This window comes from Cricetulus griseus, chromosome 6 (assembly GCF_003668045.3).
Source record: "Cricetulus griseus strain 17A/GY chromosome 6, alternate assembly CriGri-PICRH-1.0, whole genome shotgun sequence".
NCBI classification, from domain to species: Eukaryota; Metazoa; Chordata; class Mammalia; order Rodentia; family Cricetidae; genus Cricetulus; species Cricetulus griseus.
In genome coordinates this window covers 75,158,147-75,177,731 of record NC_048599.1, presented here as the reverse complement: position 1 = coordinate 75,177,731, position 19,585 = coordinate 75,158,147, and the positions used below count along the sequence as shown (strand labels likewise).

At 43.5% G+C, this 19,585-nt stretch overlaps 1 long non-coding RNA gene across 4 annotated transcripts in view; it reads left to right on the top strand.

The window, feature by feature from the left end:
• Positions 1-19,585, top strand: part of LOC118237704 — a 37,398-nt gene that overhangs the window by 9,839 nt on the left and 7,974 nt on the right. Inside the window, exons 2-3 of one of the 4 annotated variants that reach the window (XR_004770589.1) lie at positions 2,487-2,669; positions 17,919-18,403. This is a non-coding gene — a long non-coding RNA (uncharacterized LOC118237704). Of the gene's footprint in view, positions 1-2,486; positions 2,670-2,839; positions 3,206-7,508; positions 7,890-17,918; positions 18,404-19,585 lie in introns of those variants that run through there. The other 3 variants (XR_003486605.2, XR_003486603.2, XR_003486606.2) reach the window with 3 other exon arrangements.

Sequence of the window (19,585 nt, the reverse complement as noted above, 5' to 3'; positions counted from 1 at the left end):
ATCAACTCTTGAGTTGTCACAGAAAAGGTGTCCCAGTGGGGCTGGGCACATTTGTTATGACACTGATACTGGCTTTGGAGTATCTCCAGATGCCTTTTATCTCCCCAAAGGAAAAAGGAAGAAAGAAACCCTGGAGGCTGTTTCCTGCTGAGATTAAAGACTGGCTATGGGTCTAGGGGCACCTAGCATAAGGAATTGCAGAAGAACGGCTGGGGAATTATGATAGTGATATATAGTTCTCAATAGTTTTGCTAATCTGACCGGAGTTTCAACCTGTCAAGATAGCATAACAAGGCAAGGTGAATGACTGCTTTTGATGAAGAGAAAAACTGCCTTCAGAGAGATGTGAGACATGTCTTGGGTACATGGCTGCTTCCCAATTGTCCTGCAACAGGAATGCATTTTACTGACTCCTACCTCAGTGAGTCACATGATGACCGCCATCCCCAGCCCAGCTCCAGGGAACTTTGCTCAGTGCTGCTCACATCTACACCCTCTGTCACCTCAGGTTTCCCTTTGAGGTCCCCCAAACCTTACTATCGTCCACAAGCCTGTGTATGCTTCATTTGTGTTACAACATCCACTAAAACCCCAGTCATGAGAATAGAGAGAGAAACCCGAGAGTTGCTAAAGGGTTGGAACATCCCAACCCCCCCCCACCTCCTATTTGATGTACTTTCTATCTTGCTTTTCAGGAAAACGAGTGTGTGTCAGTAGGGGCGGGGGCGGGTAGTGGCATTGCAAGACTATTGTGAAATAGTTTTCTCTGTCTGGCTGTTTCTGTTGGTTACCAAAAGAACTAATCAAAGGGAGCCAGAGAGACAAAGGCAGTATATTTTTCTGAGTGAAATAAAAGAAAGGAAGGAAGGAAGAAAGAAAAAGAAAGGAAAGAAGAAAGAAGACAAGCCATAAAATGACCCTGAGATGCTCAAGAGGGAGCAGTAAGAAACAAAGTGCTTCTCTTGCCTTCATGCCTCCATGCTGGATATCCTCACTCCCATCAGGTAACCAGGCCCACACATCAGAGCTCCCTATGCACCTTGGCGGTTTCCCTTTAGAGGTCTATGGAGCTGGGAGCAACAATGCTCCTCATGGCTGTTTAGAATCTACGAGCCTGCCTGGACTAAGCAGCAGTTTTTCCATCTTGGTTTTCTCCTTTCCAAAATGAGACACTCTTGCTTGTTCACAGGAGTATTCCGACTCAGATGAGATTATGGGATTAATAACAGTATTGCAGGTGAAATACTGGCTCCAGAATGTAGTGGTTTTAATCAATATTAAAAACCCCACACCCAGCTACATAGACAATGGTTATATTTTAACTGTATACATTTTCACAGAGCTCCCCCTCCCTGTGTGTATGTGTGTGTATTGTGGCACATATTAAGGTGAGATACTGAATAACAAAGAATGTGGCACTTTGAACACTTGCCTGTGTATGACTGTATAATGTGCAGGCATCACACTGGGATCAATAGCAAGCTATTGCTTTGTGAAAGAACCGAAGCCAACAGGGACAGATAAATGCTGTGTTGTATAGACATCTGTAAGCAGGAATTGTTGTTCTTGTGTCTTTTTTTTTTTTTTTTTTTGAGACAGGAGTTACTATGTAGCTCAGGCTAGTCTTGAACTCAAAGAGCCTCCTTTCTTGGCTTCCTGAATGCTGAGGTTACAGATGTTGCCATCACCGTGTTAACAGGAGGCTTCTATCATGGCTGTGGCTACAAGATGCCCCAATTCACCTTTCATTTGTGATTTTACATTTCAGGAAGGAGAAATCTGAATGGTCCTGTTGGAGACAAAGATTCCAGCCTTTGCTAGTGACAAAGCAGGTGCTATTAAAGGGAGCTCTGCATGGGACCATCATTCCCTATCCCTCCCCCCCAACATTTTTGGGAGTTTCAAAAAAGTATAGTCTTGTATTCCTTTTAAAATAATAATGAAAGCTCTCTGACAGTGAATACAGCAGGCAGAGCTAGCCTGTAAGAACTCAACCAAAAGCATTTTGTGTATCTTCTATGGGAGCCAATAAAAATCAAAACCAAGCAGCATGATCCATCATTTATTTGCTGTGTACTACATGACAGAGTGACACATCACCTTGGGTCTGAGTAAATGGTGATGGCGTTCCCTCTGCCCTGCAACAACAACAAGACTTGTCTTTGTAGTTCCAGGGGTTAGCAGATCCAGCGTTTCCATACATTTGCTTAGTTCTGACTGACAGATTAATGAAGGCTGCCATTTGAGACCTTGATTTGGGTAAAGGGAAGAAAACAGGGAGCTGCCCAATTTTTCTACCGCTTACCATTGTTTCCTATTAATAAAGCACACAGAAAGAATGCTGAAGATTGCGGGTGGGGGACAAGGGCAGGGCAAGGAGAGCAAACATCTCCTCGCCTTGCCCCAGGGCAGGATGATTTAGGGTTTGCCTGGAACAAGCTCAAAGGCAGCCTGCATTTTCTCTGCTGCCTGTTTGTGTTTCTCAGGAAAGAGAAGCCCAGCCAGGGCTGGAGAGGTTGAAGAAGGAGCGAGAAGCTGAGAAGTGGGAGTCTGGCCATCTGGGAGGGACTGGGAATACTTTCCACCCTGAGCAACGCTTCCTGGCAACGTCTGCCCACAGAGGGCTTGCCTGGTGTCCTCCCTTCCTCAGCCATAGAGTCCTTTCCAAGGTTAGTAAATCCTCCCTCTGTTTGTCCAAGCCATTCCTTGTGATTTGTTTTGGTTGGGGGGGGGGGCGAGGGCTGAAGTTGTGTTGCTGGGAAATGGTCAGAAATTGTGTGTGGGGACAGAGGCATGGTCATTTCTGACAACAGACACTGACTGTCAATCACATGTGCAGGCTCACTACATGTAAAGCAGCTGGCATCTCCTTACAAGGACTCCTAGGCGACGTTACGACCCCTAAGTACAGAAGAGCAAATAGGATTCAGAGAACTTATGTGAATGCCTCAAGTTGGCACAGCTCTACAGTGGAACAACCAGGTCCCAACCTGGGGTAGGACATTTCCAGGTTATCCACACTAACTTCTCCATTTTGGAAAGCCAGTGCATGATGACCCAAGATCTTGCATCTCTGTGGCAGGCCTCTGGGACCTATCACAGAACTGTAGTATTAAAACCTAAAGATTGAGAATTAGGGCATGTGTCAGATTTCCCTAAAAGCTATGAGAGTACTGACACAGCAATGCTGTGGTTTGACTCTCAAATGTCCCCCCCCCCAAAAAAAAAAACCTATGTGCTGAGGGCTTGTCAGCAAGCTGTGAGCTTTTAAGGGGTGATTGGATCTCATGGGTTAGTCTGATGGTGTATTCACCACTGAATGAGATTCTGAGAGGTGGTGGATACTGTTGAACAAAGGATCCCATTGGAGGAACTAGGTGTCAGAGGCATGAGTTTGTGACCATTCTTGTACCACCGCTCTCCTCTCTCCATCTCTTGCCTGCCAGGAGGTGGACAACTTTCTTTGACACCTGCTTCCAGCATGGTATTCTGCCTCTCTAGGACCCAGGAACCTGGAACCAAATGATGATGGACTGAAACCTTTGAAACTATGAGCAAAAGGAACTCTTTTCTCCTTTAAGCTGTTTTTCTTAAATATGTTGCCACAGTGACCGAAAGCTGGTTAACAAGCAAGATTTTTTTTTGTTGTTGGTACTAGATAACTTTTTTTTTATTAGTTCAAATAAGAAACAAGCTTGCTTCACATGTCAATCCCTTTTCCCTCTCCCTCCCCTCCCCAACCCCCCACTTCATCCTATCTCTGCTCCCCAGGGAGGGTAAGGTCCTCCATGGGGGCTCCCCAAAGTCTGTCATATCATCCTGGGCAGGGCCTAGGCCCTCCCACATGTGTCCAGGCTTAGAGAGCATCCCTCCATGTGGGATGGGCTCTCAAAGTCCCTTCTTACACCAGGGAAGAATATTGATCTACTACCAGGGGCTCCATAGAGTACTGAGGCCCCCTCATTGACATCCACATTCAGGGGTCTGGATCAGTCCCGTGCTGGCCTCCCAGATGTTAGTCTGGGGTCCATGTGCTCCCCCTTGTTCAGGTCAGCTGCTTCTGTGGGTTTCACCAGCCTGGTCCCGATCCCCTTGCTCTTTATTCCTCCCTCTCTGCAACTGGGTTCCAGAGTTCAGTTCAGTGTATATCTGTGGGTGTCTGCCTCTGCTTCCATCAGACACTGGATGAGGGCTCTAGTCATCAATCTCATTATAGGGGAAGGGCATTTAGGGTAGCCTCTCCACCAGTGCTTAGATTGTCAGTTGGTGTCATCCTTGTAGATGGGAATCTCCCCAGTGCCAGCTGTCTCCTCAGACCTATAATGACTCTCTCTGTTATGGTATCTCTCATCCTGCTCTCCTCTATTCCTCCCCCGACTCACCCTTTCTGCTCCTCCAATTCCTTCTCTCCCCGCCTCTTCTTCTCCTCTCATTCTGCCAGCTCCCTCTCCCCTACCCTCATGCTCCCAATTAGCTCAGGAGATCCTGGCCCTTCCATTCTCTGGGGTCCATGCATTTTTCTCTTACAGTCCTTCTTGTTTCCTAGTTCCTTTGATGAAGAGGATTGTAGGCTGGTAGTCCTTTGCTCTATGTCTAAAATTCATATATGAGCAAGTACATACCATGTTTGTCTTTTTGTGACTGGGTTACCTCACTCAGGATGGTTTCTTCTAGTTCCATCCATTTGCTTGCGAATTTCAAGGTTCCATTGCTTTTTTCTGCTGAGTAATAATCCATTGTGTAAATGTACCACATTTTCTCTATCCATTCTTCAGTTGAGGGGCCTCTAGGTTACTTTCAGGTTCTGGCTATTACAAACAACACTGCTATGAACATAGTTGAACATATGTCCTTGTTGTATGAATGTGCATTATTTGGGTATATGCTCAAGAGAGGAATTGCTGGATCTTGAGATATACTGATTCCCATTTTCCTGAGAAACCACCATACTGATTTCCAAAGTGGTCTTATAAGTTTGCACTCCCACCAGCAATGGAGGAGTGTTCCTTTTTCTCCACATCCTCTCCAGAATAGACTGTCATTGGTGTTTTTGATTTTAGCCATTCTGGCTGGTGTAAGATTGTATCTCAGAGTTGTTTTGAGTTGCATTTCCCTGATGGCTAAGGATTTTGAGCACTTTCTTAAGTGTCTTTCAGCCATTTTAGATTCCTCTATTGAGAATTCTCTATTTAGTTCTGCACTCCATTTTTTAACTTCATTGATTGGTGTTTTGGTGGCTAGCTTCTTGAGTTCAAACAAGCAAGGTTTTAAGTCTATTTTTTCATTACTAAAAAAATAAAATTTTAGTTAATTCTTAGAGAATTTCATATTTGAATCTATTTTTAGCATATGATCAAAGCACTTCGAACAGTCTGGAGTCCATAACTACCAGCTCAGAAAGGAGAGGAGAGCTCTTTCCAAGACCTATATGGAAAACATCTTCTGTCCTCCCTCCCCTTCTGGTCCCTCTCTCTCCCTCTCTGTCCATCTTTTAAAAATATCAACTTGAACTCCCAGTCTCTGGCCTACACCTATCTCCCAAGGACTGGGATTACAGGAGTGTGTCACCATGACCTGTTTAGGCAGTGCGGGGGACTGAACCCAGTGCTTTATCCATGTTAGTAGAGGAGCGCTCCATTGAATGATGTCCTTAGTCCTAAAGTGTTTTCTTTCTTGCAGCCTCAGACTCAGAGTGTCCTCTTCGGTGGAGATGCTAAAGCAAGAAGCTGACTGGTTTTATAGAATCAAAAATACTGTGAATTGTCTGTTAACTGCCTCTGGCCATAACAGGAATAAAAATGACATTGCTTCAGATGATACCATGCACTAATTAAACCAGCAGAGGCAGGGACAACAGAAATATAACAGCAACAAAAATTAGAGTCCTGGGCCTCAGCATACTCCCCTGGCAGGATGGTTGGATTTAAATTTCCATTATTTTGAGTGAATGGGGCTCTGAGGAATCATATAGGGATGGTATTTTATGTGATTTCAGGAAAGTCCCTCTTGTAGTACAGAAGCTTTTTATGAAGCTCTTCTGTGAATTGGTGAAAAAGAAAAGTACCAAATACATGCATTCCTAAAAAAAAGTCCAGGCAGATACACACCTAATAGAAGATTACCAGGGGAAAGACATTGAAGAGAAAGGACATTTTTTTCCTTTAAAATTATTTTTAAAAGTATTTCTAGAGCCATTAAGTTTTTTATATGTAGTAGTTTTTTTTAAAAATGTTTTTAGTAGCATATATTTCTCTTACACAATGATGGATTTCACTGTGACATTTTCATAACTCATATAACTCATAATCTTCTTCCTCTTGCCAACCAGCCCTCCTTCTACACGTGTGTGTGCTCATGTGTGCGTGTGTGCATTTGTGCACGCACATGTGCTTGCTGGTGTGTGTGTGTGTCCCCGTCTGATGAGTGCTATCAGAATGTAGAGGAGAGTTTATTTACAGGAACATAAACACCTTACCAGTGGGTACACCACTGAAGGCAATGTTTCACATCACCAGCAGACTTTAATTATATAAATCCCTAGATAGGGGCAGGCCCTATGAGCCTCTCCGTCTTCCACATTCGGATTAGCCTGCTCTTGGGTGGATTTTGATCCCACCTCTTTTTGAGCAGATTGGCCCAATCAAGAGATTGGAATGTTTCATGCTTCATAGCGCTAGATTATCAGAAGGTAGACGACTGTGGTCTTTAAGAAGCTCTACCCGGATGGTGCATGCAGTTCAACTGGTAGAGTGCTTGCCTAGTGTGCTGAAGAAACCCCTCAGTCAATCCTCAGCTCTGCACAAAGTTCATATGGTGGCTCACATCTAGAATCTTAGCATTCTGGAGGTAGAAACAGAAGCATCAGAAGTTCAAGGTCATCCCTGGCTACCCAGTGATTTCAAAGTCGGCCTGAGAAACATGAGATCCTGTAAGAACTCCTGCTCTTACTACCCCTCACAAAAAGTATTGAGAAGCTGCTCCAGTGCAGGATGTGAGTCTAGGTAACAGCCGCAGAGATGAGAAATGAAAGAATAGGGTGTGAGCATAAGTGTAAGACATGACTCTGTATCACCTGAATTAACTGACTTAGTAACTTCTGGTATGGCCTGAGTGTAGCCCAGTGGCTGATGCTGAACACTAAAGGTACCCAAAGAGCCCAGGGATTAGACTATTTAGACTCTGTGGTGGTTTGAAAGAAAATGACCCTCAAAGGGAATGGCACTATTAGCCTTGTTGGGGTAGGTGTGATCTTGTTGGAGGGAGTGTGTCACTATGGAGGTGGGCTTTGAGGTCTCATATGCTCAAGCCACACCCAGTGTTTCAGTTCACTTCCTGTTGGCTTGGGATCAAGAAGTAAGGACTCTAAGCTCCAGCACTGTGTCTGCCTGCATGCTGCCTTGCTTCCCACTATGATGATAATGGACTGAACCTCTGAACTGTAAGTGATCCACCCCCGCTAAGTGTTTTTCTTTTATAAGAGTTGACATCATCATGGTGTCTTTTCACAGCAATAGAAACCCTAACTAAGACAGACTACCAAAACTATAGTCCAAGGGATTGGAATTTCCCCAGGAATTTCACGATGGGAGAAGGAATTTCTGAAGTCTTATGCCACACAGAGTGGGAACTTGTGTCTGGAAAAGAGACTTCACACAGTTCTGACATCTTGTCAGACCACCTTGAAGAAGAGAATGAAGCAGAGACAACAGTGATGGGTAGAGCCATGACTTGGTTAGGGCTGCTCAGTTATGCTACCTCTTGTTCTCTGTTTAAACCTAAACCTCAGGTTAGAACCCTGAAGATGGACCTGGGGTAAGCAGGAGGTCACTGGGCTTCTCTGATCCTCTTACTAGTGTGGCCACGTTGAATAAATCTTTCTCTACTTTTCATTATTGCCTATCTGTTTAACTGGCCTGGTTTATTAGAGGAGTCAGGACCAAGTTTCTCACAATTCCAGTAACAATCTCATCGGTTCTTCTCCAAACCCCAGATAGTCGATGTCTATATTGTGCCTGCAATTACAGCACAGTCACCTTCTTCAAACTCCCATTATTCTTGAAAGAGTTATGGGATCACAACTTTGTCACATATCTTTTCTGTTTCCAAGCTTCTGAAAAACTCCAACAACAACAGTATCAAATTAAATGTTATTGACACTTGCTATTTGGGTGTGCAGCCTTGGAGGGAAGGGTAGGTAATTTCTTTGGCACCCACCTCAGGCTCATACAGTGATGCCTGAGTGGGGTGTGGGATTTTAGTAACATTGGTTTTTTTCCCCACTGTCTGCTCAGAAGTTCCATTGCCCCAACAAGGCAGTCCACCTCCCACACAGTCCTCAGGGAGAGGAGCTTTTTACAATCAGAGGAGCAACTGTTGACTCAGGCTTTGTTTGCTTGCATTTAACAAATGCAGACTCTTAGCTTAATAGGCCAGTTATTGTGCATCATCAAAATGGCAAATTGATTGCTAAGGACAGTGCTTGAGATATACCAGAGGTGTAACTAAGTCAGCCTCTTGTTCCTAATGTGCACTAAGCATTGTATTTCTGGGCAGGCAGTATTTAGCTTGAGTAACTATCAGAGCCAGTTAAATGTAAATGGAAGCAAAGAATGAGTGTGGGCACATGGGGAGGTTTGGATCAGTCATTGCTGGGAGAGACTCCTTTAGACACTTCCACCTGCCAGGATGCCAGTGCTGGCTCAGGAAGCTTGGCCAGATTTACAATAGTTTGTCATCCATGGACAGAGCCGGTTATCATCTTTGCTTCAAGTATCTTCCCCTTGGACATGAACTAATAGCCACAATTTCAGTGACAGCCACCGTTGTTTGTGTTTATGGTGGGACAGGTGCTTTGAATGGGTAATCTCCAGTTCTGGTTTACAGATGGAGAAACTGGCCCAGAGGGGTCAAATAATATGTCCAGGGTCATGGATATGTTATTTGGCAGAGCGGAGAGTCAAATTTGGGACATTGAGCACTAAAGCTATCCTCTCTAGCTATCCAGCTGCAGAGACCCCTCAAGTCTTGAACACGGGAGTTTGGGGTAAGACACAGGAAGGCTCTGCCCTTGCCTTCTTGAATTACAGGCTGAGCAGTTTGTTTTACTCCCTGTTGAGCCCTGGGCTTGCTCCATCGTACTTCTCCTTATTTGCAGCTCCTCAGGTCTGCTGAGGAGAACCATCCCACCCCATGTCTGTGAATTCACTGTGACTCCCTGTATCTCTGCGTACCCAGCAGGAGGCTTAGCATCACACTCTGATGAGAAAGAACAAATTCCCAAGGAGAAAAATAAGTCCTGTCCTGTGCTCTGAACCCTATGGTAACTCTCCTGCTCTGCTTTATGAGCCTATCTGGAAGACTTACTTATTTTATTTAATGTGTATGAGTATTTTGCCTGCCTGCACATATATGTGCATAGCTATAAATATGCTAACTAATTAAACTAGGTGCAAGTTTGAAGGAATGCTGTGGAGTGAAAGGTTGTTTTAACCAGTGTGATGACAGAAAGCTTCCACGGGTCTGATAGGGGATAAAGGTCTTAAGGAAGAAGAGGGGCAGACAGACACTCATGGGAAGATTTGGGGGGAGGGGATATGTTGTCCAAGCTGAAGGGTCAAAAGCAAGGGTCTGACATAGGAATGAATACTTTAGGTTTGGGGGTCACAAGGAGGTGAGTGAAGGTGAGCATGGGGAAAGGAGGCGAGAAAGAGGAAGGGAGGAGGGGATAGAGACGCATGTAGGGGTCCCTGATAGCAGATTGTCATGAGATCTGCACTAGGTATGCCCTTGGGGGAATGCCACGCTCAGAAAAGGAGCTGAGGTTCAGAGAAGTCAGGCAGGACTGGATAATATGCTCCATGGTGCTGAGGAGGGAAACCCCTGTTATGATTTGAGTGTGAAATGGCCCCCACAGTTTCATGTGTTTCAACAGTTTGTCCTTAGCTTGTGGCACTATTTTAGAGAGGTTGTCCAACCTTTTTGGTCATGGGATCTAGCTGGCAGAAGTAGGGTTGAGGAATAGGGTGAAAGAGTTATGGGCTGTCTCTGCTTCTGGTCCTGAGGTCTCAGCTTTCTGATAGCTGATAGCATGAAACCAGCATCTCATGCTCCCAGCTCATGCTCCAGCTGTCAGTGGAATAGTCTTGTCTCGCCAGCAGGCTCCCAAATAGCCACACAGACACTTACTTAAATTATAAATGCTTGGCTAATAGATTAGTGCAGCACAAATAATAGAAACCCAGAGACAGATATTGGGGTTCAAGCTGATGATCAGAAAAGCAAAACAGTCAACCACTAGAGAGTTCTTACTTGCAAGGCTCAGACCAAAAGGGGTGATCCTGTTCTCAGTGTGACTGCTGACTGAATACACTACACTCCTGTCTCCACCCATCTTATATTCCTCTCTAGTGCTGGGATTAAAGACATGCACAACCACCCCCCAGCTTTTAGTCTGGCCGCTGGGATTAAAGGTATGTGTCACCACTGCATGGCCTCTATGGCTGACTAGTATGGCTACCTTTACACTCTGATCTTCAGGCAAGCTTTATTTGTTAGATCATAAACAAAATATCATTACAGCTTTGGTTTGTTACTAACTAGCTCTCACAATTTACATTAATCTGTATTTCTTATCTAAATTCTACCACATGGCTTGGTACCTTTTTTTTTCAATACGGCATGTTCATCTTGCTTCCCCCTGCATCTCTTGGTGACTCTGTCCTTTTTCTTCCCAGAGTTCTCTCTGTCTGGCTTTCCCTGACTATATCTTCTCCTGCCTAGCCATTGGACATTCAACTCATTATTAAACCATTGAGAGCAACACATCTACACAGTGTACAGAAAGATTGTTCCACAACACACAGCCAGGAGCATGACCACTACAATGCCTTTGCTGTCATGATGGCCTGTGTCTCTTGAAACGTGTGCTATAGAAAATCCTTTTTCCTTTAAGTTGGGGGATATTCTGTCATAACAAAGAGAATAGTTGCTAATGTACATTATCCTAAAGATGTCACATGGTATCTCCCACTTTCATGTCCTTTAATTGTAGGGTCTTAGTGAGTGGAAAGCCATCACACTTGTAGGGAAAGCCCATCACATGCTGTCTCATTCAGTGAATATGGTAAGGCCCAGCATGTGCTCAGTATAAATTGTTCTCTTTATGGTCATCTTTTTAGCATTCAAGTAAAGGAAGAAAATGGCTAAGCAAGCAGAAAAGTTCTGTATTCTCCAATCCATCCATCTTCTTGTATGATTTCTCATTGGGGAGGCTACTAGGCTGCTCCTATCACCAATCAGGAGATGGATGGAGATGGGAAGTCAAGCGTTCTCCCCTTCATTGCCATCAGAAATCTTGTAGCATCTGACAGGCCGAGACAGATTACTTCTCACTCAATGAAGCCTGCATTTCGGACAGGGTCCAGCTAGAAGGCCCCAAGCTCTGTTTCAATGTTGTTATTGGCAACATGATTGAGAGGAAAGTCAGGCGGTCTGTCAACTTGGCCTTCATGAGACTATTAGAGTGAAGCAAGTGAGAAAATGGATTTTGTTTTCAACAAGGTTCCCTTTCTGTCCTACATGATCAACTCCAAAACATACCATAAAAAATGGCTTCCTGTCCCTACTCTTAGGACACTTAAGAATTGTTAGGGGAGATGCGAGTGAGGAACTGAGCATTGATCTTCACCGAGGAGCGTGACATTGCTTTTGCTGAGGCCGATGCTTGCGGTAGACAATGTCTCCTCCCCAAGATGCACACAATAAATCCTGGGAATACGTCATGTTCCACAGAGAAGGAAAAGTCAGGTTGCAGGTGGATTCAAGGAGTCCAACCAGCGGCTTTTAAAACAGGCAGAGTGGAGATGGCATGGTGGCTTGGGACTTTATTCTTGGCACTTGGGAGGCAGAGGCAGGTGGAGTTAAGGACAACCTGGTCTACATAGAAAGTTCCAGGATAGCCATGGACAACCAGTCTCAAAACAGCAGCAGCAGCAGCAGCAGCAACAGCAGCAACAACAATAACAACAACTCTCCCCCTCAAAATGAACTTAGCAGTATGATGCTAAATTCAGTGCAGAGGAGACAGAGAAAGGAAGATCCCTGGGGTTTGGTAGCCAGTTAGTCCAGCTTACTTGGGTGAGCACCAGTCCGTTGAGAGACCCTGTCTCAAAAACAAAGTGGGGAGCTTCTGACATGGAGTTTGACTTTTGGCCTACACACATATTATATATGGCAGTGCATACTGACACCACATTTACATCTGTATAACACATACCACAGTCCCATAAACAAATAGATAAACAAGTAAATAATAAAACACAAAAAGTAAATGAAGTAGGGAGACCATCCCAGCTTATTCAGGTGGACCAAATGGAACTAGTGGGGTCATTAAATGCAGAAGTGGGGAGATTGAAAATTTGGACTCCCTAGGACTCCCTGTTTTTGTCACAGCTGGCTTGAAGATAAGGAGAGGCTCAGAAGCCCAGAAATGTGTGCAGCCTCTAGCAGGTGAAAACACAACGGATATAGATTAATGGATAGAGCCTTCACATGGGTTGAAGCCCTGCTGACATTCTCAGCTCAGCCCCAGAAAACAAAAAATTGGAAGAGTGGGACTGGGGAGATATCTTAGGGATAAAGTGCTTTGTCACACAAGCATGGAAACCTGGGTTCCATTCTCAGAACCCATGTAAAAGGCTAGTGTAGTGGTATACTGGTAATAGCAGTTCTGGGGAGGCAGAGACAGGAAGATTTCTGTCATTCATAATTATGGCTTATAGAAGATTGGAATCATCAGTTTGTTTCATTTTAAGCCACAAGTTTGTGTCATTGTGCTATACTAATGATGTCAAACAAAAACTACAATTTGTCAGGTTTTTGACCTCTTAAAAAGTCAATGTTTTATGGAAGGCCTCAGAACACAAAATAGTGTTAACATTAAAAACTCCAGGGTTTGTTGCTGTTTTGTTTATGATATTGAGGAAGTGGGATAAACCTAGTTGTCCCTCGATAGATGAATGGATGATGCAAAAGAGAAATCACAAAATTTGCTGGAAAATGGATGGCCATAAAATATACAATATTAAGTGAAGTCTCATAACCTCAAAAAGAAAAAAAAAGCATGTACTTCCCTATATGCAGATCCTAGCCTATAATATATATGTACATAATGTATATATGTAAACACATATTTGTGTGGGCATAGTCTAACTTGTAAAAAGGAAAATAAGAAAGGATACATGTTAGGTGATGAGGAACAATGAAATTCAGGTAATGGGCAAATGAACCATGAAGGAGGATATAAAGCTAATTGTTTTTCTAACCATTATTGATTTTTCTTTCTTTGTAGTGCTTAAATACATAAAAATATAATTGATAGTAAAAGTGCAGAATCCAATGTGATGCTCCACAGCTTCAGAATGGTTATTCTAACCATTATATATACCAGTTTATTAAGACATAGACAGCATGGGTCTGGCTAATCTCACTGTGTATCTTTACAATAAATATATACATTACAACACACACACACACACACACACACACACACACACACACACACACACACACACACTCTCACTCCAGGGTGGGGATTTTACCCTGCTCTTCCTAGTCCATAGAAAACCACTTTAAATCTATTTTTCCAACTGAAAGAGTCATCTGTCTGGTGAGGCTGGAAAACATTGCCGAGCATGTTCTGTTATGGACTTGTTCCATTTGCTGAAGATTTTGTGGGCTGGTGATTTGGTCAGGACTCAGTTGGGATCATTTGTCTCTGTCCCATGTGGTCGTAGTTCAGTTCACCCATATGTTTGTGGTTAGTGGCTTGTTAATTGGGTGTTGGTTTATTCTGCACATTGGTTGATTCTGTATGATGCCACTCACAAGCCCAGAAGCAGCCAAGATTTCAGCTGGGGCACTGTGGTATTTATCCATGTGCCCTTTCTACTGACATAGCCAGTATGGACTTCCTCACTTAGTAAATGGGCTCTAGAGGGAGGATGCAGTGGACCTTTGACTCAGCCTTGCCACAGAAGTTAGATAATACTATTTGAGGCTTTCCAATGGTCAGGGCAAGTCACAGGGAAACCATAGGAAAGAGTTGGGAAATTCATGCCTTGATGTGATCATGAGTAACTCCCTACAACAGGGATGGGAAGAATTCACAGCTAATGTTTTCAAGCTCTACCCTCTATGGCTCTTTTCTTTGGCTGAATGACCTGAAGCTGGTGTATGCTCTTCTTTTTCTTCTGGCCCCTCCCCTCTGGTGACATCACTAGGGCAAAGCTTCACTCTAGAGGGGAGAACCTTGATTGTGTCCAGCTGCTGGGTTTATGGAAAGGTGGCTGAGTGTAATTTAGAGAGGAAGGACTGAGAAATTAGCTGAGACTACAGATTAATTCCCACTCACAGAGGAAGCTTAGAGAAGGATGCTATCAGGGTCTTGGTTTCATTTCTGGGTGTCCCTATTGCTTTATAACTTAGAGGAGAGAAAGGCTTAATTAACGAAGACATCGCAAATTTGTCAATAATCACTTGAAGGAGTTAGAGAAATAAGCGACAGCACCAGGGCAGGAGATTATTCTGGAAGTAAAGTCACAATGTCTACCATAAGAGGAGGAGATAGATGCCCAATAGAAATGCTTTGGCTGTCTTTGTGGACCAACTCTAAAAAGCCCAGCTATGAGAATTCTTGAAAAATGCTGATGTATTTACTGGTTTTGGATTGACATTGTGTTTCTGTCTCCCTCCACTATTGCTAACTCTTGGACAGTTCTTTGGAGATGGTGATGGGATGTGGCATAAGCTGGTATCTGAGCATTCAGATAGTTCAGTTCCCTCTAGACCATCTTTTCTATAGGTAACCAAAGGAGGATATAGTGAACACACACATGCATAGATACACTTTCAGTATGGTTGATATAGTCAGTAGTGGGACCCAGAAAAGAAGGTCATTGTGGATGTCCAGACCAATCCAGTCAGCATTTAATCCAGAAACACACCTCTTTCCATGACAACAGTAAAGAGAAATCAGAGAATCCTATAGCAGCTCTTATTTTGTAGCAGCATAGAGAATATCTTTGGGGTGTGGCCACTGGAAACTTTGGGATTCCCTCAGCTATCAGAAAGCATTATGCTGTGTAGAATGAGGTAAAGGCTAGACTTTTGCCTTCAGGATTTGCAAATTCCTCACTTTGAAACCTTGAGAAGATTTTCCCCTCACTTTTCTTCACTTCCATTTCTTCTGTAAAATGGTTAGTACCCAACATGTGGCACTTCAGAGTATTGTATCAGATACACTTCTAATGTCTATACCTATCACATTGCAGGTCACATTATGGTGACCATATGACATCAAGTTCATAGGACTGGTGGAGGGGAACTTTGACTTAAGTCCTTACACAAATTTGTGCAGTGGCTAGCAAAACCAAAATTAACAAGACCAGAAGAGATGTGATTAAAGAAAGCTATGTGTTTTGAAGGATGTATTTTTATAACTACAATAGTAAGAGAGACTATTAGACTAATGAGTAGGAATTTTAGATATCTCTTACATTTTTTAGATTTATTTATTTTATGTGTATTGATGTTTTGCCTGCGCACATGTATGTACAACACATGAGTGCTTGGTTCCCATAGAGGTCAAAAAAGTGTTGTTGGATCCCCTGAAACTGGAATTACAGATCATTGTAAACCACTATATTGGTGCTGGTAAGTGAATGAGGGTCTTCTGCAAGAACAACAAGTGATCTTAACTACTGAGCTGTCTTTAGATAAGTGTTAGGCAAAAAAATAGATCTGGTGTCAAGGCCATGGCTCATGGTGACAGGATATGATGATGGAAGTGGCATCAGAGTAAGATGAGCATAGAGCAGCAGTGATGGCCACACTATATAGACAGTGATCCACAATGCCTTTGAGCTGGGTCATGGCCATGGCAGAGGTCCAGCGTTTGTTCCTGTTGTCTCCCCTCTGGTCTTTCTCATTGACTTTACAAGCTTGGTTCTTCTGAAAACAGCGGCTTTGAGAGTTCTTAGAGTGTTCTAACATAGCAGGTAAGTCAAATAATAGAATCAAGAGTGGGGGCTAGAGAGATGGATCAGAGGTTAAGAGCACTGGCTGCTCTTCCAGAGGACCTGAGTTCAATTCCCAGCAAGCACATGGTGGCTCACAACCATCTATAATAAAATCTGGCACCCTTTCTGGCATGAAAGTGTACGTGCAAGCAGAATATTGTATACATGATAAATAAATGAATCTTAAAAAAATAAATAAAAGCAAGAGCAAGGCACATTCTTCCAGTTGAGCTCTTCAGCCAGCCAGTGAATGGTTGAGAGAAACCGTATCTCAGCTGAGCTTTGCCCTCTACTAGCCAAGGTCCCCATTGCCTCTTCAGCTACCTTTCTACAACCCACTGTAGCATTAGGGTGAGAAGAAATTCAAACTGTCTTTCTAAAAACTAATCTTCATATTTCTGGCTCCCTTGTTATTATAGTGATGTCTCCCTAGGGACAGTGAGCCACATGCCGAGAGTAACTAACTGGAATCCTTGGAGCTCTCCTGACTTTCTCTGTCCCAACAGGGTCATGGAAGAACAAATCTACTTGCCAGCACAGAGTCAAGAATAGCTTCTTTGTCTTGATCCTGTCTGGGCCAGATAGCAGGACCAAGTTTTGTACGTTGCAGCTTAGATGTGCAAAAAGCCTGAAAGGAATCCCCTTCATTTTAATAATCATGTCATTCTCTTTGAAGTATCACCATTCCCACTCCCATGAGAGTAAAAAACATAAGCAAGACAGATGCCATTAAAAGAGAGCACACTCTCTCTCAGTTCAAAACTGTCCCTGTGGGTAAATATGCTAACAGTCTGTCTGCTATCAGATACGTTTCCTCTTGTAAGGGGTTGTTCTCTTCTCTTTTGGGAGATGATATATCAGGTGGAGGATGGTGGAACTATAGGCATCCTTGAAAGGAAAGGGGGAGTCCTTTGTGTCTCTGTGGTCCTTGGGCCCCTGTTCTCTGGGGCTTGTTTCAGCCACACAGCCTTCTTTGGATTAGTGAGAGAGGCCTGGGTATACAGTGAGTCTTCTCAGCCCGTGGAAGGTAAGTGTAATTATCCCCTGTTGATTGTGGCCATCCTGGGATTTTGCTGGTGACATTGGTTCATCTAGATATGGTCACATCTAGAAACAGCTCCCACTGCCTGGATAGACCTCACCGTGGCCTCTGCTATGGAGTTTCTCCATCTTACACTTTGTGAACCCCACAGGCAGGCTTCTAATGTCTTCATTCTTAGCAACCTTCACTAGATCCTCAGCACTTTCTAGATCTCTGTGCTCAGCAGAAGCCCAGGAGAGGCACGGATCTGAGTGGTATGAAGCTATCCCAGGCCTCATCTATACAGGAACTTCTCCCTACCCTGCCTGGCGATATTCACACCTGATGCTCATCGCATCCCTTGAACACACATGCTTTCCCTATAGGCTTGGAACGCTCCTTCCTTCCTTCCTTCCTTCCTTCCTTCCTTCCTTCTTTCCTTCCTTCCTTCCTTCTTTTCTTCCTTCACTTTTTCAAGGCAAGGTTTTTCTATATAATGGCCCTGGCTGTCCTGGAACATTCTCTGCAGACCAGGCTGGCCTTGAGCTCACAGAAATGCACCTGCCTCTGCCTCTCAAGTACTGGGATTAAAGGATAGCATGTCTTTTCTTACATTTCACAATGTCCCTGTGTTTACTCACACCCCACACTGAGAGTTTGATGTGGATGGGGTGTGGAGTCAGAATGTGCAGTCTCACTTGTCATCCTCTCAGCTCAATTCATAGCACCTCACTCCCCTCGAAGCACTCTCTGTCCTCTGACAGGGCTGTCCCCACCTCTTTCTTATTTCATACTCTTCGGCTTTGGCCTTTGCCTTTCAGATTCAAAAGAACTACCGAGAAAGAAAGAAGACTTGAAAGCCACCTACTGCTGTATATGCCAAGATTGGCACAGTGCAATCAATCATGTAGTGACTTACCACCAATTGAGAGGTTATGATGCCTTTTGTAGATTTTGAAACCAAGAAGACCCCCAGGAATCTTCTACTATATCTCAAATAAGTCTCAGAGATGAGAAGTGACTTGCCCAAGTAGTTACACTACTAATTAGTAGAAAGGGACTGGGAGCTCACTTTGCTACCACTCTACCTTCTGTTAATATAAATCCTAAAACACAATAAAAAAAATACAAGGAATGACTTGCAACAGAAACAGCCTGAGTCCAAGTGGATGGACGAAGAGGAGTACGTTTTGACAGCTCTTCAGTTGATTTGTTCCAAGGAAGGTATTCTATATACCATGCATACACATCTATCTATCTATCTATCTATCTATCTATCTATCTATCTATCTATCCATCCATCCATCCAAATACCCTGTTTCTGCCTTTTTTTTTTTAGTATTTCATATATTAAAAAAATCATGATTATATAAAGACTTGTCAAGTCCAAAATCTAACAGAGGAGTTGAGCAAACTAGAGCTTGGGGGTAGAGCTGCAATTTAAGTCCATGGTTAGTCTCCTAGCACAATTCCTTCCCACTTAGAGAAAAGAGCCTTCAACACTATGGAAGGCAACCTGAGTTACCCAGAATCTATTTAATTCAAATCTTTCCCCTCCATTTCTTCCTCCCCTCCCCAGCATCTAAAAACATGTTCATAAGGCAGAGTAAGGTGGCATACACCTTTAATTCCACCACTCAGAAGCACAAAGGTAGGCAGATTTTGTGAGTTTGAGGCCAGCCTGGTCTGCATATGTAGTTCCAGGACAGCCAGGGCTATTTAGAGAGATCCTGTCTCAAAAACAAAGCAAAACAAAAATCTTCACTGAAACTTTCAGAATAATGCTCCAAATATCTGGACACTGAGCTCAGACAAAGAGACATTAACATTAACTGTCATAGGGACAGTTACAAAGCTTCATTATGATCAGGGAAGTGTTCGCCACATCTCAGCTGCTGAAGCTTTTGAAGCTAAGTTTCATGTTGGTTCAGGTTTTAAATGGCTAGTGCCCCCAAGAAAGAAGTAGAGAACTGGGTAAGGAACAAGCAGCAGATGTTTTCCACTTGCTTTGCTTAGACCATGTGCAATATTGAGGAAAGTTAAATGCACATTTCTGAATGGCAGCTGTCTGCAAAGCTTCATATTGTATGATTCCACTTGCACAGCTTTCTGGAAGAGGCAAAGCTATAAGACAGTGATGAGATGGTGGCTGTCAGGGAGAGGACTCATGGGGCAGTGGAAATATTCTATATGGCTCCATATTGGTGAGAACATGTACTTATACATTTGTCAAAACTTCAAGAAAAGAACCCAGACTCTGATGTCTAGGTCGTATTCATGAATCTAGCTAGGTGTATCTTTTTTTTCCCCCCCCCAGATAAGATCTGGTCTCAAATTCTCAATATAAGCAAGGATGACAATGGGCTTCTAATCCTCCTGCCTCTGCTTCTTGAGTACTGCTATTACAGGTATGTGCTACTGTGAAAGCACTCTACTAACTGAGCTATAGTGGTCTTTATTTCTTTATGGAGACATGGCCTTAAGTAGT